This window comes from Leuciscus leuciscus (assembly GCF_965113295.1).
Source record: "Leuciscus leuciscus genome assembly, chromosome: 1".
Taxonomy (NCBI): domain Eukaryota; kingdom Metazoa; phylum Chordata; class Actinopteri; order Cypriniformes; family Leuciscidae; genus Leuciscus; species Leuciscus leuciscus.
In genome coordinates, this window is record NC_138725.1 from 68,415,568 (window position 1) to 68,440,340 (window position 24,773).

Below are 24,773 nucleotides of genomic sequence, written 5' to 3' on the forward strand. Positions count from 1 at the left end.
CAAAATATGATACATTCAAACGCCATCGCGCTCCAAAATATTAAACATTATGGTTATACATATCTATGTTTGAGCAGATATCCACAAACAGTATTTAACAGTAAACACAGGTCTAAATAGTATAATATTCACCATATATCTAGCAACAGTTCAACTGCAATGTGAAGTTTATGCAACAATACCATAAACTAATAAGTACGAATTTCTTACCTTACATCTTTCTTGTCTTCAAATCGCGTTCTTCTTCTTCTGGGGGTAAATCCAATGTAAGCTCAGACGTGTCTTCCAAACTCGACGAAAAGCAGAGACTTGTGAAGTGTTTTGGTGTTTTGTGTTTGAGGTAACGAGGGGGTTCGCGTCCCATGTGGACGATTTGCATGTGAATCACTTTTGCGCGAGTGGGCGTGGTCGAATTAAAAGTAATTAGCAAGCGTTTGAGATACTGGACATCCTGTTGGTTTTATACAAATTACTTAAACAGAGAATATTTGTTTTCAGTTTGAATCCGATCATTTAAAAGTGCACACTTAAATGTGTATAAAGGTGTATGGCTCATAAATGTGTGACAAGTATTCGCTGAGTTTTGTTTCAGTTTATAGACGTGCTCAAGAAAAAAAAGTTCACCGCGACGGAGAGGCAGAACGCACACCCTGTTTATTTTCTTTATTTTACAAAAGCACAATGTTTTGATTTGATTGTAAGTGGACACACACAAAAGTAGAAATATCACAGATTCTTTTTTTATATTTCTTTTTTCTGTATAACCATAAATGACGGAGTAATTTAAGTTTATTGTACTACAATGTGAAGAAAATCCAGCAAAACACAGGGGCGCGTTTGCCGACCTCAGAGGGTTAAACAACTACATTGTCGACTGAAAAACTCTTAAAACTACATTTCGTGACACAATAACAGTAGTATTTTTAAATTTCGCGGCCTTTCTCCTCTGAAAATAAAAATAGTAAATGAAATAACACCAGAAACAAATGTTCAGTTTTGCTTGTGAAAGGTAATTCCCTGAGACCTGTTTTCAATTGTGTGGCGATTTGTACAGCCCCAAGCAAGCACACGAAATAGGCATTTTTCTCAATTCTCGTTATGAGAGGTATGGGAAAGTTGCCCTCCGCAGTATGGCGGCGCCGTTGACGCACGATCCAGCGGCCAATAGGGCGTCTATGTATTTATTATGTCTATGCGAGAACACGTCTCCTTCCTGTCTGATGTCGAAACCATTTACGGCAGTTGTTGTTCGACACTACACGATCCGTATCGTAACTGAAGCCCCTTAACTGACTTTTATTTATCCTTTGTCATTTTATTTATTGTTTATTTATTTTATTTTAACTTTAATTTATTTTCTTCTCCCTAAAGTTGTGTGTTATTCCTGTTAACATTCATATTTTTGTCAATTCTGTATAAGCCAGTTATTGTACATTTTACATCTTAAAAAATAAATAAAAAATAAGATCCGTATTGGAAAGTTATTTACTAGTGATTATCTTAACATAAATATATAAAATATCAAGGTTACATTAAATTGATTCAATAATTAAATGGAGAATTAATATTCTCGAGGATTTAAAGAATTAAATAGTTTATGTATGGGAAATACAGATGTGCATTAAGTGTGGGCATTATGATGCCACTAGTGTGCGATCAGCCTCCTCTGCAGAAGTAATATTGTGTAATATATTGTAATATTTACAATATTACTACATGTAATATTTCATTTGGTAAAGGTTTGTTCTATTTATTTCAGCATACTTTAACAAATGTCTGCACTCAAGAAAACACTGAAACACACCGGATAAAATTATTTATTTATTTATTTATTAATAAATGAAATCATCCATACCTACCTCCATCCATCTATCATCCATCCCTCCATCCATCCATCCATCTACCCCTCCATCTATCTCTTCCTCCATCTATCCATCCATCCATCTACCCCTCCATCTATCTCTTCCTCCATCTATCTATCCATCCATCTATCCCTCCATCTAGCTATCCATCCATCTACCCCTCCATCTATCTCTTCCTCCAGCTATCACTCCATCCATCTATTATCATCCATCTACCCTCCATCTATCTCTTCCTCCATCTATCACTCCATCTATCTACCCCTCCATCTATCTATCTATCACTCCATCTATCACTCATCTATCACTCCATCTATCTACCCTCCATCTATCACTCATCTATCACTCCATCTATCTATCACTCCATCTATCTATCCATCCATCTATCTATCCATCCATCTATCTATCATCCATCTACCCTCCATCTATCTATCCATCCATCTATCTATCCATCCATCTACCCCTCCATCTATCTATCCATCCATCTACCCCTCCATCTATCTCTTCCTCCATCTATCACTCCTATCTATCTATCCATCTATCCATCCATCTACCCTCCATCTATCTCTTCCTCCATCTATCACTCCATCTACCTACCCCTCCATCTATCTATCATCCATCTATCACTCCATCTATCTACCCCTCCATCTATCTATCACTCCATCTATCTACCCTCCATCTATCTCTTCCTCCATCTATCACTCCATCTATCTACCCCTCCATCTATCTATCTTATCTATCTATCCATCTATCTACCCCTCCATCTATCTATCCATCCATCTACCCCTCCATCTATCTCTTCCTCCATCTATCACTCCTATCTATCTATCCATCCATCTACCCTCCATCTATCTCTTCCTCCATCTATCACTCCATCTACCTACCCCTCCATCTATCTATCATCCATCTATCACTCCATCTATCTACCCCTCCATCTATCTATCACTCCATCTATCTACCCTCCATCTATCTCTTCCTCCATCTATCACTCCATCTATCTACCCCTCCATCTATCTATCTTATCTATCTATCCATCTATCTACCCTCCATCTATCACTCCATCTATCTACCCCTCCATCTATCTATCCATCCATCTATATACATCTATCCATCCATCTATCTATCCATCCATCTACCCCTCTATCTATCCATCTATCTACCCCTCCATCTATCTATCTATCTATCCATCTATCTATCTACCCTCCATCTATCTCTTCCTCCATCTATCTACCCCTCTATCTATCTATCCATCCATCTATCCCTACATCTATATCCATCCCTCCCTTCCTCCTCCATCCATCCCTCCCTCTCTCCTCCATCCCTCCCTCTCTCCTCCATCCCTCCCTCTCTCCTCCATCCCTCCTCCCTCCATCTCTCCTCCATCCCTCCCTCACACCCCCTCCCTCCCTCATACTCTCTCACACACACGCTCTCCCTCCCTCAATCCATCACACGCTCTCGCTCGCTTGCTCTCACACACTCTCGCTCTCCATCCCTCACACACACAGACACGCTCTCTCTCACACTCACTCTCTCTCTTGCTCTCGCACGCTCGCTCTTACACTCACACACGCTCGCACACTCTCGTTCTCACACGCTCTTACACTCTCACACGCTCTCGCTCTCACACTCACACGCTCTTACACTCTCACAAGCTCTTACACTCTCACACACTCTCTTACATGCTCACACGCTCTCACTCTCACGCTCTTACACTCACACATTCACATGCTCTTACACGCTCACTCTCACACGCTCTTACACTCTCACAAGCTCTTACACTCTCACACACGCTCTCACACTTTCTTACATGCTCACACGCTCTCACTCTCACGCTCTTACACTCTCACACATTCACATGCTCTTACATGCTCTTACACTCTCACACGCTCTCTCTCACGCGCTCTTACACTCTCACACACTCACACGCTCTTACGTTCTCACACTCTCTCACTCTCACACGCTCTCGCACACTCATGAACAAACAAACTGCCGTTTCTGGCAGTGGCCCAATCAGATGCAGGCCAAGCACCTCCCAAGCTTCTTTTACCTGCATGCCACAAAATTAGCATTAGTCAAATGCTGGTAAAACTGTAAACAAGCTTGAGACTAGCTTGTTAGTTTCATCAGTATGCTAAAACATTGTAAGAAGTACCTTAATGGAATGTAAGACTGGCACAACAGTCTTGATTGGGTCATTCAACTGGCAGCGGTGACCAGATCTGACCTAAAAAGCAACACATTTCTTGAACAAATTGTCTCGAAAATATCCAGTTGATGAGATGGCGGTATTAACATTAAGTGACATGGCATCTGTGGCTTTAAAGGACAAGTTCGGTATTTTACACTTAAAGCCCTGTTTACAGATCGTATCTGATGAAATAGAACGGTTAAGATTAAAATTTGGACACATGCTCCTGTCCCGAGAATTTTAGGTTTATTTAGCTTTTGTGGACCTATTTTGCCAAACGCATCACACCCGTGATTCTTCCGTTGAGAGCTTGAATAATAGACACTCCAGCCCAGTTGGTGGCGATAATGCACCTTTGCCAATTGCAAGCAAACCACGGGCATTTCATTGAATACACAGAAGAAGCAGAAGAAGAAGCGGCGGAGTAATATCGTAAAGGTGCTGCGGTCTCACAGCACGTCCTATTAAGTCAATGGAGTTGGACAAAAACTACGATAAAACCTGTTGGAATGCATCTTTTTCAGCGATTTTTGATGGAACATATCAGTGAACACCCCCTGACCACTCGGTGAGTTTCACGTCTTTGTAAACGAAAGTTTAATGTGTTTTTAGGACGGAATCTTCCAGTGCATATAGACAACCATTGTGGGGGTGGTGGGGGGAAGCGAAATAAACCTAAAATTCTCGGGACAGCAGCATGTGTCCAAATTTTTATCTTAACCGTTCTATTTCATCAGATACGATCTGTAAACAGGGCTTTAAGTGTAAAATACCGAACTTGTCCTTTAATATGTTTAGTCCATATGCTACTGCAGGTGATAATACAGTAGTCAACATTTGAAGTGGATAAAGACCTTTCATTAAAGTTATATATGACTTTTGAACAATACCCGTTCTTGTCTTAGGACAACATTGCATAGAAACCGTGTCTATTCCTCGTTTAGTGAGATCAAATAATAAATCTACTGCAGGATCTAGGAAAAATCTAATTGTTATTAAAACAGAAAATGTTGCTATTAGTAAACAAAAACTATTTCTAAAGCTAGGTCTTCTAAACATTAGATCACTCACACCTAAGGCAGTTATTGTAAAAGAAATAGTCACAGATAATAGCTTCGATGTACTTTGCCTTACTGAAACCTGGCTTAAACCAAATGATTATTTCGGTATTAATGAGTCTACTCCTCCTGGATACTGTTGTAAGCATGAGCCCCTTCTGATTGGTTGTGGCGGCGGTGTTGCAACCATTTATAGAGATATTCTCAATGTTACTCAGAAAACGGGTTATTTCATTTGAAGTACTTGTACTAAATGTTACGCTCTTAGATGTTAGAAAAACATCCCTATTATCTCTAGCCTTGGCTACCGTATATAGACCGCCAGGGCCTTGCGCTGATTTCCTAAAAGAGTTTGCAGATTTTCTCTCAGACCTATTAGTCAATGTCGATAAAGCATTAATTGTTGGAGATTTTAACATACACGTAGATAATCCAAATGATGCGTTAGGGGCTGCGTTTACAGATTTATTAAATTCATTTGGGGTCAAGCAAAACGTCACCAGACCAACTCATCGTCTTAATCATACACTCGATTTAATTATATCACATGGAACCGATCCAACCGATATAGATATCATTCCACAAAGTGATGATGTCACTGATCACTACATCACTGCATATTACGTACTGCTGTAATATGTCATGCGGCGTCGCGTTATCAACCAGGCAGAACAATCCTCCCATCCACCATAGATAATTTCTCAAATTGCTTATCTAATCTGTCTCAGCTGCTGCCTGAACCCAAACAAACAGATGAACTAGAAGAACTAACTAGCACTATGAGCACCATTCTCTCTAGAACATTGGATGTGGTTGCACCTATTAAATTAAAAAAGGTCAGAGAGAAAAATAAAGCACCATGGTACAACAATACTACGCATGTTTTAAAGAGAGAAACACGTTTTTTAGAGCGTAAATGGAAACAAACTAATTTAGAGGTCTTTAGAATCGCGTGGAAAGACAGTATGTCACGTTATAAAAAGGCCCTAAAAGCGGCCAGGGCTGAGCACCTCCGCAAACTTATAGAAAACAACCAAAACAATCCAAGGTTTTTATTTAACACCGTGGCTAGACTAACAAATCAACAGACGTCACCCGAACAAAATATCCCGTTACAGTTCAGTAGTAATGATTTCATGAACTACTTCACTGAGAAAATAGAAAGCATCAGAACCACAATTGTAAACGTTCAATCTTCAATTGCGCCTTATAATTCAGCTTCAATTATCACCCCGCAAGAACAATTACAGTGCTTTACAACTATAGAACAAAAAGAGTTAAATAAACTTATCACTTCATCTAAAACAACAACATGTTTATTAGATCCTATACCAACTAAACTACTGAAAGAAGTGTTACCTGTAGTAGAAGAGCCTCTCCTCAATATTATTAACTCGTCTTTATCTTTAGGTCATGTTCCAAGAACATTTAAACTGGCAGTTATAAAACCTCTCATTAAGAAACCACAATTAGATCATAATAATCTAGCAAATTATAGACCCATTTCAAATCTTCCATTTATGTCTAAAATATTAGAAAAAGTGGTGTCTGCTCAACTGGGCTCTTTCTTGCAACAAAATGATATCTATGAAAAGTTTCCGTCTGGATTCAGACCGCATCATAGCACTGAAACTGTGCTTGTTAAAATCACAAATGATTTACTTTTAGCTTCTGACCAAGGCTGTATCTCAATACTAGTTTTACTTGATCTTAGTGCTGCGTTCGATACTATAGATCACACATTACTCTTAGATCGACTACAAAATTATACTGGTGTTCAAGGACAAGCATTAAGCTGGTTCAAATCATACCTATCTGACCGCTACCATTTTGTCTATTTAAATGGAGAAAAATCGATCATAACTCCAGTAAACTATGGAGTGCCGCAGGGATCTGTGTTAGGCCCTCTGTTATTCTCAATACATATGATGCCACTTGGAAATATTATAAGGAAACATGGAATTAGTTTCCATTGTTATGCTGATGACACTCAAATATATATTTCATCACGGCCGGATGAAAACGCAAAATTTTCCAAATTGACAGAGTGTGTTAAAGATATAAAAGATTGGATGACGCGTAATTTTCTTTTATTAAATCCAGACAAGACAGAGGTAATACTTATCGGTTAAAAAAAACGCCCACAAAACCTCGCACAATACAACTTTAACATCATAGGATGTCCTGTTACTTTATCCTCTACAGTAAAAGACCTGGGTGTTATACTCGATTGCAACCTGTCTTTTGAAAATCATATTTCATATGTTACAAAAAAAAGCCTTTTTCCACCTTAGAAACATTGCTAAGCTACGTAATATGCTATCAGTTTCTGATGCAGAAAAGTTAGTTCATGCATTCATGACCTCGAGACTGGATTACTGTAATGCTTTATTAGCTGGTTGTCCTGCATCCTCAATAAACAAGCTACAGTTAGTCCAAAATGCCGCCGCTAGAGTTCTTACGAGATCAAGAAAATATGATCATATAACACCGATTTTATCATCACTGCATTGGTTACCTATAAAGCTCCGTATTAATTACAAGGTATTGCTACTGGCTTATAAAGCCCTAAATGGCTTAGCTCCAGTCTATTTAACGGATCTTCTATCGTCCTATAATCCATCGCGCTCTTTAAGATCACTAAATTCAAGGCTTTTGGTCATACCTAGGATATCCAGAACCACCAAAGGAGGGAGAGCATTTTCACATTTGGCTCCAAAACTCTAGAATAGTCTTCCTGATACTGTTCGTTGCTCAGACTCGCTCTCCCAGTTTAAAACTAGATTAAAGTCACATCTCTTCAGCCAGGCATTCATATAATCCTACAGTTCAAACTACAATCCGGCCTCTAGCTCATAAATGCCAGAGGAGAACTGGCCCCCGACTGAGCCTGGGTTCTCCCAAGGTTTTTTTTTCTCTCCATTAGGTCACCTGATGGAGTTTTAGGACACTCCAACTTTGATTAACTTTTTTGATCCACTTCAAATATAACTTTTAAATCAAGGAGGTATCCAACAATCAAAGGTGGCAAAAGTAGACACATTCTTAACTCTTTCCCCGCCAAACACGGAATTTTCCGGGTTTTATGAAAAAACGCTTCCCCGCCAAACACGGAATTTTCCGGGTATCCGTGTTTATGGTGGTATACGGTAAGGAAGACCCGTGCGCATGCTCTGAAAGAGTACGGAACTTTTTGATCAAAGAAACCGACTGTGATCGGCTCAAACATGAATGGAGTAGCGAGAATGTAGCTATCTGACAGACAAATGAAGAGGTTTACGGCTGATCAAGTACTGGAGGTGTTGATGGACTCTGAGTCCGATCACTCCTTATTTGATCATTCTGAATCTGATCGGGACGAAGTAACGTTAGTCAGTGAGAGAGATGAACATGTTGTCACAGAAAGTTCTAACGTTAGTCATGGACGAGCAGCAGATAGATTGTTCACCCGTCGATCTGGACGAAGACAAAGTTCACCTGTGTGTCGAAGAGTGGACAGTGACAGTTCAGACTGTGATACTTCGGACAGTGAGTGGACGCATTCAAGGCCAAGATCTCATTCATCGTTCCCAGGTGGCAGAACGCGTAGAGGTAAGACAAGATAAGAAAATATATGAGAAAGTGTTCTATCTTTATGCACATGTAATGCACAATTTTGGATAATATATATATAAACACTATAATGTTTGTGTGTGAGTGTGCATGTATTTATGTGTGGCTGTGTGCATAAAATATGAGCGTGTAATGCCCAAATTGTTTCTCTCTTTGTGCACATTTACCACATTGTAATATGTATTTACAGGTGAAACTCGAAAAATTTGAATATCGTGCAAAAGTTAATTTATTCATTTATATAATGTTGATGATTATGGCTTACAGCTTATGTAAACCCCAAATTCTAAATTAGAATATTGTGAAAAGGTTTTCATAAGCTGTAAGCCATAATCATCAAAGTTATAACAAATAAAGGCTTGAAATATCTCACTTTGCATGTAATGAGTCAATATAATATATTAGTTTCACCTTATAAGTTGAATTACTGAAAAACTTTTGCACGATATTCACTTTTTTCGAGTTTCACCTGTGTGTATGTGTGTGTATCTATGTCTTTTTATTGAAAGTAATTCCAATTATTCATATAATTATTTACAGGTAGAACACGGCAGAGGCAGAGGCGTCAAGTACATCAACATGGTGTTGCTGGTGACCAAACAAGTGCCACTGTGAACCATCCAGCTGAAGATGCTGAACCTGATGATCCTGAGTGGCATGAAACTAACTGGCAGCCAAAAAACATTCCCTTCACTGAGAATCCTGGGCCTATCGGTGATGCTGCTGCTCTTGAGTCAGAACAACCTGTAGACTTTACTGAGTTGTTCATTTCTGATGTACTGATTCAGAACATTGTTGATCAGACCAACCTGTATGCAGATCAGTGTATTCAGGCTATGGATGACACTTCAAAACATGCTAGATGTCATGCATGGAAGCCTGTCACAGTTTCAGAAATGAAAACTTTCATGGGGCTCCTTTTTCTCACTGGTATCATTCATAAGCCTGAACTTGATATGTACTGGTGTACAGATGACATGTTAGCTACCCCCTACTTCAACAAGGTCATGCCTCGCAACAGGTTTGAAATCATATGGAGATTTCTTCACTTCAATGATAATACAACAAGGCCGGACAATTGTACTGACAGGCTGTACAAAATCCGCCCTGTCTTGGATCACCTTGTGTCCAAATTCCGCGAAATGTATCAGCCCAAGTCAAACATTTGCATTGATGAGGGGATGTTTCTGTGGCGTGGGTGCCTAGCTTTCAGGGTGTACAATCCCCAGAAACCCATCAAATATGGAGTAAAATCCTACATCTTGTGCGATTCTGATACAGGCTACTGTTTTAACATGAAGCCCTATTGTGGGGAAAGCGCTACCCTGGGTGACACGGTTGTCTCTCTTCTTGATCGCCTAGCAGGTCATGGCTACAGATTGTTTATGGACAACCTATACAACTCTGTACGACTGTGTGAGCGCCTACTTGATGTGAAAACCCATGTATGTGGTACAATTAGGAAAAACAGAGGTGAACCGCCGGTCATTCGAGATGTCAGAAATGCTGACCTTAGGATTGGGGAAACAATCATGCGTCACAACAAAAATGTGATGGTCTTGGCATGGAGAGACAAACAAACAGTGAAAATGGTTACAACATTCCATCAGAACAGCATGGAACGTGTTGAGGTATGGCAGAGAGGCCACCAAGAAAAAGTTGCAAAGCAAAAACCAGCATGCATTGTGGAATACAATCATGAAATGAATGGCGTTGACAAACTAGACCAAAACATTGTGTACTACCCTTTTATCAGGAAGTCACACAAGTGGACGAAGAAATTTGTCATGTATCTGTTTCAGATCAGTTTGTTCAACGCTTTTGTCATTTACAAAGCGAAAAACCCACAGGGTAATTGTAACACTCTTCTCTCGTTCATCCAGAGTGTTATAAAATCATGGACCAGCCGAGAGTATGCTGGTGGTGGGGAGAAAAGTGCTACTGAAAACACTCCAAGAGCACCATACAACACTGACCCAACAAACAGGCTGAATGTCAGTTTTGCTGTTCATGAACTTGTTCCAATCCCGCCCACTCCCAAAAAGCAACACCCAACCAGAGGATGCAGAGTTTGTGTACGTAAGGGGTTGCGGAAGGAGACCTCGTTCTACTGCAAAAGTTGTGGCGTCCCCTTACATCCTGGGAAATGTTACTCTGTGTACCACTCAAAAGCAAATTACAGTGCCTAAATTTAATATATTTTAGATTTATTTATGATTGTAATTTATTTTGGAAGGTTTTATATATGATGGAAACGACATCTGAATGTATTCTGCTTGAAAATGCCTTTTTCTCACCTTTTTGTCCAGAATGTTGTGTTTTTGACAAAACCTATCTATGTTCAAGTGGCAATAAAAAAAGAAAAAATTAAGATAAAATAAAATATTTTTTTTTGTTTAAAAGCAGAGGCTCAGATCTTTATTTTGATATGTAGCATGTTCATATATTCATAGAAGAAAATATTCTGTGGGCCATTAAAGTTTAGCAAAAATCGTCAAAAACCCTGGCGGTGGCTGGCAACTTAAAAAAAAAAATGCTGGCGGGGAAAGAGTTAAGAACAGATATAAGATACCCATTAAGTATGTAAAATTACCCATTCTTTCACATCCCGGATAATTTTAGACCAATAGTAGCCAGCAATAACCCGGTTTTGAGTGCCTCTGACACCACTATGATTGCCAGTCCCAGGGTTATTGTGGCACTCCGTGAGAACAGACCTCTTCTTTTCCTCTGACAGGACAACTAGCCGCATATACTGCATACTGGGGCCCGATGTAGAAGAGTCTGTGGTCTGTTTTAAAAGGAAAAAAAGAAAACGTCTGAAAGTTGAAATTCAAAGTATTACTATCTGATATCTGACAGGTTTAACTACATTAAAATCACATATTAATACCCAGATATGGGAGCTGAACAAGTACAGTTAAAATAACTTGATATTTAAAAAAAAAAAAATTCCATTTAGCACATGAGGTTGTACCAGTCAGTCAGTTCTCTTCTATTTTTCATTATACAATCTTCCGGTTCTTATACCCCCGGTTTCACACAGACAAGGCCCAGAGAGTAAAATGCATATTTGAGCTGTTTTAACTTAAAGCAACACCGTGACTGATACATCTTAAAATATGTCAGTGCCATTTTTTGTCTCAAGATACACACCAGTAATGTTTATTTTTCTAAGGCAAGTTTATAAAAGCTGGGTGTAACGATACCCTCATTTCACGTTTCGATACATATCACGATACTGAACTCACGATACGATATTATTGCGATACTCCCAAGAAATATTATAAAAGGTTAACACAAAATGCACTGTTGATTAAAATGCTAACTTTGATATTACATTGTGGGTTTAAATGAATAGGCTTGGACTTGGTGCTTGTAACCCAAGAACAATGGTGCCACCAGAATACAAATATTCATGATTCTGAAGCTGAAAATACTGAATTATTTTAGACGAATATTTTTAACATTCTGGTAACATAAGACGTTTGGCATTATCAGGACCCACAAATATTCCCCATTGCATTATTATACATTATAATCAACATTATATAGTTGTTTAATGTAGTACTTACACAAAAACTCTGAAAACATCCATTTTTTTCCTCACACAGTAATTTTTATTTTGGGTGAACTATCCACGATACATATTCACTATCCACGATACGTATTGTTGCATTTTTGTATTACGATATATTGTGGCACGATATATTGTTACACAACACAATTGAACTAAGGCCAAATCCTGGATTAGTGTTGCCTTGTCATAGTTACCTTTGATGATAAAATTCGCAGACGACCGTCTCACTTTCCGACGCTCTTCGTGATTGTCAGGCATTTCTCCTTTTAAGAGAAATTGTTGAACTTTCACATAAAATGCAAAAGAATCCATGTTTTTTTTCGCACATGCAGGACAGTACAGTACAAATCATGACAGTAAAGTACGGATCGAGTAGTGACAGTGACGTTGTCGTAAAAACATTGATGATGACAGGAAGTGGCAGAAAAACATGCGCAGTACAGATAGTGTTACCGGTACGGATCGAGTAGCGACACTGCATCCTTCGAAGGCCGGTTGCGTCATCGCAGCGCGACGAAGGCTAAAGCGACACCATGCACCATTCGTTTCCCCGTGAAAGGAAGGATACATGAATGGACACTTAGCGGACTATCCTACCCCATAAGTCATCGCACGCCGGTGACGACAGCATTTTTATTTAAAAAAAAAATGACGGCCGAGAGTTCGGTGGTGGACGGCAAATTCACATTTAAATGAAAGTATTATGTTTTCATTTACTCAAATAGCTAGTGAAACCACAGTTAAAAGCCACAAGTTTTTCTTTCTTATAAAATTCATCTTAACTCCTTCGTCACCATTGCGTGGCTTCATTTGTCAGGTGGTCTGAGGCAAAACTTGTGCTAATATTAGTTTAATAATTGTTTCAGGCAGCAAGGAGCAGACAGCTCAATTTATTAAATTGCAATTAAAAAAATAAATAAACTAAATAAATTACATTTTATTGTAATATTTGCACTCGTCTGTCTAACTTGTGTAAATAAGAAATATCATTCACCCTATAAAGCCCACAACAATAAGAAAAGCAGTAGATAAGGCGTTTTTGTTTTTGTAGTGCTGTCATGCAAGCTATGTCTAAAGGTTTTAACCAAATTTGAGTATTCATAAATATGATTTCTGAATATTATTTTAAAAATAAGAAAGTTGAGATCACATCTTTGCTGAAATGTATTGTGCTGTTGTTGTTAACAAGCCATGGTTAATTTGCTCTGCCTTAGGATTGCAAGTGTCCTGGGACGGGTGAGGGTGTGAGTGGGAAACCCACTGCTGAAACTTGGCCCTGGTTTGTCCTCATGGATGAGATGTTGGGACAGAGGCATTGCCACCCTCATTGACTCAATCCCTGAGGACACACCAGGGCCGAGTTCAGCAGTGTGTGACCAAGAAGAGGAGGAGCCAGGGGTAACGGTAGCAGCACCAGCACCAGCAGCACGATGAAGGCGAGACAGAGAGGACGAGTTTTTGGACTTGATTAGAGAAGACATGGGACTGCAGAGGCGAGGAGAGCACAGGGGAGTAGGGAGAGAATGGACAGGCTGTTTTCTCTTCTTGAAAGAATGATTGAGAAAAAAAAATAAAAAATTATATATATATATATATTCTTGTTTAACTTTTTTTCACTTATATTTTTTAAAAGGAAAAAAAAAATTATGCAACTTTAAATGTGTAAATAAAAGAATTCATTGCTCTGGACATTGTTTATTTTTGTAATGACAGTCATAATTTCTACATGAAACAAATTCTTCAATACCTTTTTCCCCCAACTATTTACAAAATACGTTAAACATCTCAAAATCAACATAAACATTTAAATTTACAGTACATAAAATAAGAAAAAATGATGTGGACTTTTATTCAGCTGAGTGGGAGACCTAGGTGTGTTGCTGGACCAGGATGGGCTCCACAATAGAGACCCTGGTAAGGCCTCCTGCTGGTGGGACATCATCTGGGATGGTCTCCAGAGTGTTTGACTGCATATTTTCACCATCCACTAAGTTGTCTACCAACAGGTTTGCAGGGCTGACTCATGGAATAAATCTTGAGATACTTTATTACACTAAAGTACTTTTAATAACCACTAATACCGCATTGGGGAAAAACTACTAGTCATATATTTCAAACCTTAGTTAAGCAAAATTATCTTGCATACTCTAATGTACTTAAAGGGATACTTTACCGTTTTTTCATATTAAACTATGTTATTCCCTTAACTAAGACGAGTTGATACATACCTCTCTCGTCTCAGTGCGTGCACTAAATCCCTCTGTCTTGCGGCGAAACTTTGTTAGCCCAGTTCATTTAATATGGGCCAAGCAGAGAAGCTACCAAACACCTCCACGTTTTCCCTATTTAAATACAGTTACTCGCGAAGTGTAACTCGACCTAGGACGGTGACACAAAACAAAACGTTGCAATACCATAGCAAGTGCTTGTAAGCACTTCGACTTGGCGCAGTAATATCTTCACTAGAGGGAGCGGGGGTTTTTCCACGAGTGAAGATATTACTGCGCCAAGTCGAAGTGCTTACAAGCACTTGCTATGGTATTCCGCCATACAAAATAGTTATCCATTTTACACGCTTAGAAAAGCGCAACGTTTTGTTTTGTGTCACAGTCCTAGGTCGAGTTACACTTCGCGAGTAACTGTATTTAAATAGGGAAAACGTGGAGGTGTTTGGTAGCTTCTCTGCTTGGCCCATATTAAATGAACTGGGCTAACAAAGTTTCGCCGCAAGACAGAGGGATTTAGTGCACGCACTGAGACGAGAGAGGTATGTATCAACTCGTCTTAGTTAAGGGAATAACATAGTTTAATATGAAAAAACGGTAAAGTATCCCTTTAAGGTATCAAGAGTAAAAGTAAAGGAATTCTGGAGGAAAAAAACCTTGTCAGGGTTTTTGTGATGGTTCTGCTTTTATATTACTGCATATGTTGCATTTTACTTCTGAATATTTTCAAGGTTGATACATTTAAACTATATACTTTTTGTGTAGTTAAATGTAAAACAATGCATCATATTGTAAAATAACATAATTTTGTAGTGTTGCTGTCCTGTGTGGGAAAATCACCTCGAGTATCAACGATGTAGTTCCTTACTTAGCCGAAAGTACATGACCTGAAACATCCTCCATGTCCTCCAGTAAAATATAAAACATGAAAATGACAATAGCCAATTCTGGCTCCATAGCTGTTTACTCAATTATATCAAATGAATTATCAGGATGGCAGCATACTCTCGCACCGTTGCTTGGCGCCTGGAGCGGTAATCGGGAACACCTGGCTGCGCAATTAGGAAATCCTACGAAGGCTACATGGTGCGTCGTTCGGAGGACGCATAGGCTGCATCATTTGAAGTCCGCAGCCTTCGAAGGATGCAGCCTTCACATTGGGACACAGCTAATGAGTGATTAATGAATGTTGATGTGTTAAATAACTGTCGAAAAATTGGATTAATGTGTCATTTGAACTGCGCATGTATATGATTTGTTACTGAAATGTTGAATCAGAAATGAATTATTGTACGTTTGCCTTGTGTTTTCTAAGGCTGCGTTTTCTTGTTCTGTTTTTTTCCTATGTGAACGTGATCGGCAAGTGTATCCTGTTTTGTGCCATAAATAATCCTGTGGAGGTGAATCGCCTGCCTAGTGGATGCAATTAAATATGCACAAATGGCTTGCTGACCAGTGCCCATGGACCGGTTTCCACTTTGAACCATAATTTGAAACCATCAACTGGTAGGATAATTACAATTTTCTTTTGTTTTTCGGACCGTACTGGAGTTCACATGAACCGTACCTCAGACCACCCTTTTCTCGAGTACGGTTTGCGGATGCGCACAACACTACTGATTACATTTCTTTTTGTACATTTGTATGAGGTGCCCCTAGGGACATTATTCAGAATTACCATGCATATACATGTACTTTTCCTCTCACATACATATATGAAACCAAATTCATTCACATACAATAATGAAATGCTCACACACATACAAGTGAAATGCTTTTACAAACACAACTGAAACGCTCTCATACATACAACTGAAAATATTACGCTCACACACACAACTGAAACGCTCACACACACACAACTGAAATGCTCTCATACATACAACTGAAAATATTACGCTGTTATTATTATTATTATTACTGTTGACCCGTGCCAGTAGCTCATCCTCCCTGTTATCAATCTTCTGCAGGTGGGTGTCGTGAGAAGCACTGACTGCATTGGTCACTGTGTCTTTATCTACCAAGAGCTACAGGGCAGCATAGGAAATGACGAAGGATCAGTCAATACTAAAAATAAGTGTCTGGCATGTAGTTACAATGGCTTTTGACTTCTTAATTATTCATAATTATACACAAATTAAGTGATCATGAAGACAGTTTTCCACTGACCATTGCCAGATCATCCGGTATTTTCTCCTCTAGCTTGCTTTTGACCACCTTCTCCAGTGTTGCCAAGGCAATCACAAGCTGTTGTTCATGGTGCTGGTTCTCCAGGTCTCGACACAGTGCGAATGTGTGTCAGAGTTAAAGAAGCCTTGCCCATAAAATAAAAGCATTTTTGTTTAGCTTTGTTGGATAAAGGATATATCCCTTGCACAAATTCAATGAACCTTTCAACCATGTCTGAGATGTTCCTCTCAAAGTCTTTGAAGATGTCCTTTAAAAAAAAAATATATATATATTTGTGAAACTTTCATTCGTTTAGGTCAGTGGTTCCCAACCATTTTTTGTCTGAGACCCCCTTTTTCCCAAGAAAATATTTTAGGGCCCCCCTTCACATTTAATGATATTTTCGCTCTTGTAAGCTTGCAGCAAGGATGACAAAATATGTTGTTTTCAAACAAACGGTATGTTTACTATAAACAGATATGTTTATGCACAAATAATAGCCTATAATATTGAAAATACAATAACAAAAACATTAGTAGGCCCTTTGTAATTTAAAAATGTAAGCCTAGGAGTTGCCTATAAATTTTCCCTATTTTAAATGCAATAACAAAAATATCAGTATTCACACTTGTGTGTAGGTAAAAAAAAGAATGAATATAGGCTATTACTAAATGACTTCTGTCTGGGGCCTTAATACTTGCATGTTATTTTTGAGGCTTTATCAATGTGAGGCTTTATTTTTGAGGCTTGTGGCGCTATAGCGAGCGATAATAAACTTGCGTTTATTAACAGAATAATGCGTCTTTCGGAAGAACATTGTAGCCGGAACTACTTCTCTCTCTGTGTGTGTCTATGACGAGTCACGCAGGTACTGGACTACTCCGCAGCGGCAGCGATCCGAACAAAGATCGTAAAAATAGTCCCAATGTAATCACTTATTATAGGTGTACCATAGTGATTCAGGATAAGACAAAAACACGGTTTGGAAAATGGATTCATGATGAACTCGCTCATTATATACATTTTGAACAGAAAAAAGTTAAGGACTTTTATTTAATGCAAATTGCTCAAAACTTTTCAAAATATGACGCGACCCCCCACAGAGCTCGCTGAGGCCCCCTTGTGGGCCGCGACCCCCCTGTTGGGAACCAATGGTTTAGGTGATATGCTCCGTAATTAATATTACATTAACAATATAGGTGTTTTTATTCTGACCTCCAGTTGGTCCACCAGTTGCAGTTCAAGACTCATGACGGTCGATTTAAGAGAACTGGTCAGCCTGTTCATGGCAGGAAGTGATGTGAGCTTCAAGAAGCTCGGTGTCTGCGATCTGTTGCATTTCCGCATTCTTCAGCAATAGAACAGAATTTAATTTGTGAGCGTTTTGATGTTCAACTGGTGAGAAACAGGTTGTCTCGTTTTTGATTTGTATATTTTGCCATTCATAACAAGGATATGTCTTAAGCAGCGCTTTCATTCCCGGGAGGAGAGCCAGTTTCTCTGCATCAGGATCCTCAGCAAACATGCTGTCGAAAAGTTGAGGTCCATTTAAGAACTCCACGAATGTGTCCTGTGACAGAAGAAAGCAATATTTATTCACTACTGTCAAGAAGAGTATATATTAAGTTTGTATGTCCAGTAGAAAGAAGATTTTAATACAGTGCAGCGTTTCAAACACTGTAGTGTAAATCTGACTTATTAAACCTCGAGCATTTAAGATCAGCGTTCTTGTACTTGAATGAGATGGATGGCATGGTGATGTTGGTTACCTTGTGTAGTTGAAGCTCCTTGTTTTTGATCTTCTGAGCCTCAATTGCCTCCTGCTCCAGGAGGGGAAATTTTTACGGCCTAAGCCTTATGAGTGTTGTATTTTGTGCGTATCCTTTTGTGCTCTGATTACTCTTTTCTCTTCTGAGTGTTAGGCTCCGCCCCTGCACAGTGCACACCTGTGTCCCATTGCTCTAATGGCTCCTGCTAGAGTATATGAGAGAAGTGAAACAGAATGAGTCACGCAGCCGTGAATCCCGTGCACGTCATGATGCCCAGCCAGCCGTTGAAGACAAGTTGTGTTCTATTTGATGTTCTTTTTTGATCTATTTGTTAGTCTCTGTTAAGTATGTTTTGACTTTAGTATAGTTTAAGTGTTATTTTTACATGTGGAGAGTGGGGAATGAGAGATGTGAGTTTGTGCAATCATTTATTAGTCTTATAACAAATGTTTAAATTGCTCTTTGCCTCGCGTCTCCTTTTATGTTGCTGACCCCTTTCTCAACGAGCATCTTAAAAACAGGGGTTCTTAACATAAATGGGGGCTCGTTCGGGATCTTGTCCCGTTTTTTTTTTTTTTTAGGTTGATTGATTAATTTGATTGATCTAATTGGATTCTGTGGAGCAGATTGGGGGTGATCCTACCTATTCTCCGGTTAGAAAGAGTAAGCCAGCAGGGCTGTGTCTAGCGCCAGTCCTGACGACGGTTTGCTGTTTATTGTTTTTCTTTATTATTTTAGTTTGTTGTTTTTGGAGGTATTCCGGGGGAGAGAGTAATCTCTTAATCGGTACCCTCTGAAGACTAGTTAGGTTATAGTTAGAGTGATGGTTAGGTAAGTAGGTCCGGAGTGCGTTGGATTATCCTTATTGTCTATGGTCTTGACACAGGTCTTGACACAGTGCGAATGTGTGTCAGAGTTAAAGAAGCCTTGCCCATAAAATAAAAGCATTTTTGTTTAGCTTTGTTGGATAAAGGATATATCCCTTGCACAAATTCAATGAACCTTTCAACCATGTCTGAGATGTTCCTCTCAAAGTCTTTGAAGATGTCCTTTAAAAAAAAAAATATATATATATATATTTGTGAAACTTTCATTCGTTTAGGTGATATGCTCCGTAATTAATATTACATGAACAATATAGGTGTTTTTATTCTGACCTCCAGTTGGTCCACCAGTTGCAGTTCAAGACTCATGACGGTCGATTTAAGAGAACTGGTCAGCCTGTTCATGGCAGGAAGTGATGTGAGCTTCAAGAAGCTCGGTGTCTGCGATCTGTTGCATTTCCGCATTCTTCTGCAATAGAACAGAATTTAATTTGTGAGCGTTTTGATGTTCAACTGGTGAGAAACAGGTTGTCTCGTTTTTGATTTGTATATTTTGCCATTCATAACAAGGATATGTCTTAAGCAGCGCTTTCATTCCTGGGAGGAGAGCCAGTTTCTCTGCATCAGGATCCTCAGCAAACATGCTGTCGAAAAGTTGAGGTCCATTTAAGTATTCCACGAATGTGTCCTGCGACAGAAGGAAGCAATATTTATTCACTACTGTCAAGAAGAGTATATATATTAAAGGTAGGGTAGGTAGGAATTGTCTAAAAAACTTATTTTCCAAATTTGTTTAAACTTTATTTATATATCAATACATAATTAAAATGTAAATACTCTGAAAAAGAAAGTATAAAAATCGAGTGTCTGTAGACCTCTCACGACTGTTTTAAAGACAGCTCATTATTTCCATTCACTCCACCCCCTCCCTTCTGGGCTCCTTCCAAAGCCACGCCCCCAAAACACATGAACGCGCGACTCCGACCACTGAACTGGAAGACGCATTACCTGAGACGAGCGGAGAGGAGCGCAGTGCATGCAGTGACATCATGTCAGAATCACATGTAATAAAAAAATCTAACTTTATCATTATGAATATAAACAAATAAGATGTATTTTAGTACTCACTATCAAGCTAGCATATTGATATTGGTAAAGTTTAAAATATATATTTTTTGATTCGCTAACGAGCTAGTTATATCTATAAGACAAAGCTAAAAACAGGTTGCAATACACGTTTTTCCATTACCATCAGTTACACTGTGATGAAGATGAATTTCGTGTAAGATTCATAGCATATATGGTGTTCTGCATGTAAGAGTTTCCATAATGAAAGCATTGTTGACTCTGATGACTACACTCCAGAGACAAGTACCGCATCGTCAGCTCGAGGACAGGTCCGGGGTCGAGGGCGAAGCAGAGGAGGTCGTGCAAGAGGCCGTGCAACTAGGGTCCGAGCATATTGACACGCGTTTTATTTCTTTGTTTATCCAAATACTTTTTGTTCATTACCTTTTCTAGTACTGTCTTCCTTTTTTGCCTTGTTTGCCTTCGCTAACTGCATATGCCGGTAATGTGAATTTTGATTGCTCTTTCTCTGCCATTGTTTTGCTATTCCTAGGTTCTGTGCCTCTTGAATTCCTCAAATCAAACGGGTGCGCGCAAGTAGGCAGATCCTGTGTGGCAAAAGGGTGGTTGCCATGGTTGCGAGAGAGTGACAGTCGCCTAAGCCAATCCTTTGTTTCGTCCCGAATGGAAATAATGAGCTGTGTTTAATGCAGATTAAACGGTCTGGAGTCACTCGATTTTTATACTCTTTTTTTCAGAGTACTTACATTTTAATTATGTATTGATATACATAGAAAGTTTAAACAAATTTGGAAAAAAGTTTTTTATAAAATTCCTACCTACCCTACCTTTAAGTTTGTATGTCCAGTAGAAAGAAGATTTTAATACAGTGCAGCGTTTCAAACACTGTAGAGTAAATCTGACTTATTAAACCTTGAGCATTTAAGATCAGTGTTCTTGTACTTGAATGAGATGGATGGCATGGTGATGTTGGTTACCTTGTGTAGTTGTTGTGTTGCACTTCTTCTACAGCATACTGAAACTTTGCAAAGGCAGTTTCACGCTTTATATGTAGGCACAAAAATGATGAATTATGAACAGAACATCAGGACAAATGTTAGCAATCCCTCACTTGTGAAAAAGAAGCATGTTTAAATGTATTGAATGTGCACTTGTATGTGTAATTCGAATCTCATATATTTTACAAAACTGTACTTGCAGATAATATAACATGAATGCACTTAATGAGAGTTCACTTTCATGAATGTTTCTTAAGTAAACTTTTAAAAAGTGCATTTTGCAATAATGTAAAATGAAAACTTTACTTTGAAGTACATTTTAAAACTTTTTATTGGTCATGCTTTAAATAAGTACATGCTTTAAATTGTGTTGACTAACATTTTAAAGCTCATGTAAAATACTTGATTATAATTTAAACTGAAGTGTGTTGTTCAATATGACATTTTAAGTTTATTTATTTTAAATGTACTAAATTGCAACTTCATCATTAAGTTTGTAATTACAAATATATTTAAATGCGTTTTTCAATAGAAATTACATTAAAGTATATTTTAGTTTACACTCTTAAAAATAAAGGTTCTTTCTTGGCATCGATGCTTCCATGAAGAAACTTTAACATCCACGCAACCTTTCCATTCCACAAAAGGTTCTTTATAGTGGAAAAAGGTTCTTTAGATTTTAAAATGTATTTTATACTATAAGAAAAAATAATGGTTATTTTAAGAGCTGATCACTTAAAGGTTCTCGCTGCAAAGAACAAAAACTTTACTTTAAGGAGTTTTAATGCTTGTAAACCTGAACCATATTTAAAAGAAAATAGAAGTAATTATGAAATTGCATATAGATCTATGCCTGGTTTCACAGACAGGGTTTAGATTAAGCCAGGATTAGGCCTTAGTTCCATTAGGGCATTTAAGTAGCTTTTATATACGTTCCTTATAAAAAATAAACAAATGAAACAAATTAACAAAAACATTACTGGTGTGTTTAAAAGTTCAACTAATTTCATTTATTATAGATTAAATTTTTTAATTTAAATTGCAATTAAATGTCAGAAAACATTACATTCAGTTTGCACTTAAATATTTTATTCTAAAGTATAATATTTCCATAATAGCTCCTCTTTTTAAAAGTGTGCTAGTGTACTTCTCTCTCACAAGTGGTCAGCTGAAAAACAAAGCCAAGCAACTGCAATTATATGCAGCTGCGGATATATGAGAAATGACTTATTAATGTCTCACTCCAGCCGTCTGTAGTCCAGATAGACCAAGTCTGGAAGTTTTGCCGTCACAAATATCTTAAAGTCCTCTTCATCACAGATGGGATTTCCCGCAAGGTTGAGAGTGCGCAGATTCTTAAACTGTCTGAGGTACAGCACCTGCAGGGTCAGATATGATTTCCTTCAGCTTTATGTTTGAGTGACACTCATGAATTGGAATATTGGAAATTAATTAGTGGATGGCTGCATATTTTGGAGTCAGACTCATTTTCATCCTTTTGGGATTCCACATTTTCTAAAAATGTATCCTCTAAAATATAGTTGGCTTACATTATCTAGTTGAGCAATGCTATTGTTTCCAATAGAGAGGATGTTCAGGTTCTGCAGCGCATCCAGATTTTCAATGACAGAAATCCGGTTGTTGAACAAACTCAAGTCCTGAAGTTTCACAAGAGAGTCCAGTCCTTCAATCACTTAAATATTATTGAATGACAAATCTAAGGAATAAAAGAATTCTGGGTTAGTATTTGGAGATACTCCGGATATGTTTTTGATATCAGTCGGACAGTCTGTACTCACCCAGCCAGATCAGATTAGTAAGGTTTTCTAACCCTTCAATCCTCTCAATAACATTATTATCCAGCTGAAGAGTTGTTAGAGAGGGGAAATGCCACAGGTGGAAAATCTTTAGGATGTCTACAAAAAACATAAATATTATATTAATTATATTTTTCAATAAATAAATAAATATATGCTATTTTTTTTACAATGAACTGTTATTGAAATTATACCAATCATGATAATGAAAATGAATGAAATCAAATAAAAATCCTGTCATTAATTACTCACCTTCATGTCGTTCCAAACCGTTCATGTTCGAAACACACATGAAGACCTTTTTGATGAAATCTGAGAGATTTCTGTCCCTACTTTGACAGCTACGCAACTATCACTTTAATGTTTCAAAAAGTTCACAGAGCATGAGAATGACCCTCATTGGTTCTTGCTGAAGCTCACACGTGCTGCGTAATACGAGAATGTACCTCAGTGGTTTTTGCATTTCAAGCGAACAAGCTTGAGCTTCAGTTTACCACAACTGATGTGCGAGTTAATAAATGTTTATATGTGAATGAAAGCCTAAATTAAATTTGTTCATCATATAATGCGATCGTGTCTGTTCAGAAAATGTATTGGACTAAACCGCTCAATTCATATGGATTAGTTTTACAATATCTTTATGAACTTTTTAAAGTGTCAAAGTGGTAGGCCTAGTTGCGTAGACTGTCAATGGAGGGACAGAAATCGCTCAGATTTCATCAAAAAGATCTTCATTTGTGTTTCGAACATGAACAAAACTCTTTTGGGTTTGAAACGACATGAGGGTGAGTAAATGATGACAGAATTTTTATTTTTTGCGTGAACTGTCCCTTTAACACTGATTAAAAAACATTATCTGTGTGAGAGGGTGGATGTATTTTACTTGTCATGAAAATAATGTCTAAATAAATAAATAAAGTGGGTTTCACTTTTTCAATAATTCAAAATATATTCTTATTTTTCTCTTGATTTTGGGGGTGAAATCTGTCCCAGGAAAGTTTTCATGAGATTCACCCAGAATAAAATAAAAAATCAATCAAAAATGTTTAATTTTACGTTAAAATGAAATTTAATTACGGTTCTTACTTCTGAAGTCCAACCGCAGCTGATACACCCCCTCGGGCTGGGCTAAAGTTTTTTGTCCAGATTGTCCTTGAAGTCCCTGTTCAACAATTGCTTGTTGTAGCATCTCCTCATCCATTACTTTGGGTTCATCCTGTTCTCTGCTTATTTTCCAACGCTTCTGATTTTATTTTATTATACCTTTATTATACCAGGGAAGAAAATCACATTGAGATAAGATATCTCATTTACAAGTGAGCCCTGGCCAAGGTAGTAAACACAGTAAACATAATAAAACAACCTGATCTCACAGAAATGCGTGAAATGAACACGACCCCTTAACCCCGATTGTAATTCTTGTTGTAATGGGTGAAGAAAGGACCCGGACCACGACCAACTGCTGGTTGCTCTTTTAATGAATGCAGAACGATGGATTTGTCTGTACAAATCAACAAAAATATACACAAGGCTCTGTTACATGCAGTCTCCTCCACACAGCACACAGATCTCAAGCTCCTTC

At 38.2% G+C, this 24,773-nt stretch overlaps 2 long non-coding RNA genes across 2 annotated transcripts in view; one reads left to right on the top strand and one right to left on the bottom strand.

The window, feature by feature from the left end:
* The window catches only part of LOC309512928, a 156,683-nt gene extending 141,981 nt beyond the window's left edge, over positions 1-14,702 (top strand). Inside the window, exon 3 of the long non-coding RNA XR_014211219.1 lies at positions 13,515-14,702. This is a non-coding gene — a long non-coding RNA (uncharacterized lncRNA). The remainder of the gene's footprint in view (positions 1-13,514) is intronic.
* Positions 14,703-17,879: 3,177 nt separating this feature from the next.
* LOC309512719 lies at positions 17,880-24,680 on the bottom strand. The gene is made up of 7 exons (XR_014211153.1): positions 24,565-24,680; positions 24,278-24,454; positions 23,174-23,290; positions 22,602-23,091; positions 21,354-21,418; positions 19,621-19,975; positions 17,880-19,512 (listed from the first exon to the last, which is right to left on the bottom strand). It is a non-coding gene; the product is annotated as an uncharacterized lncRNA (long non-coding RNA).
* Positions 24,681-24,773: the final 93 nt, after the last annotated feature.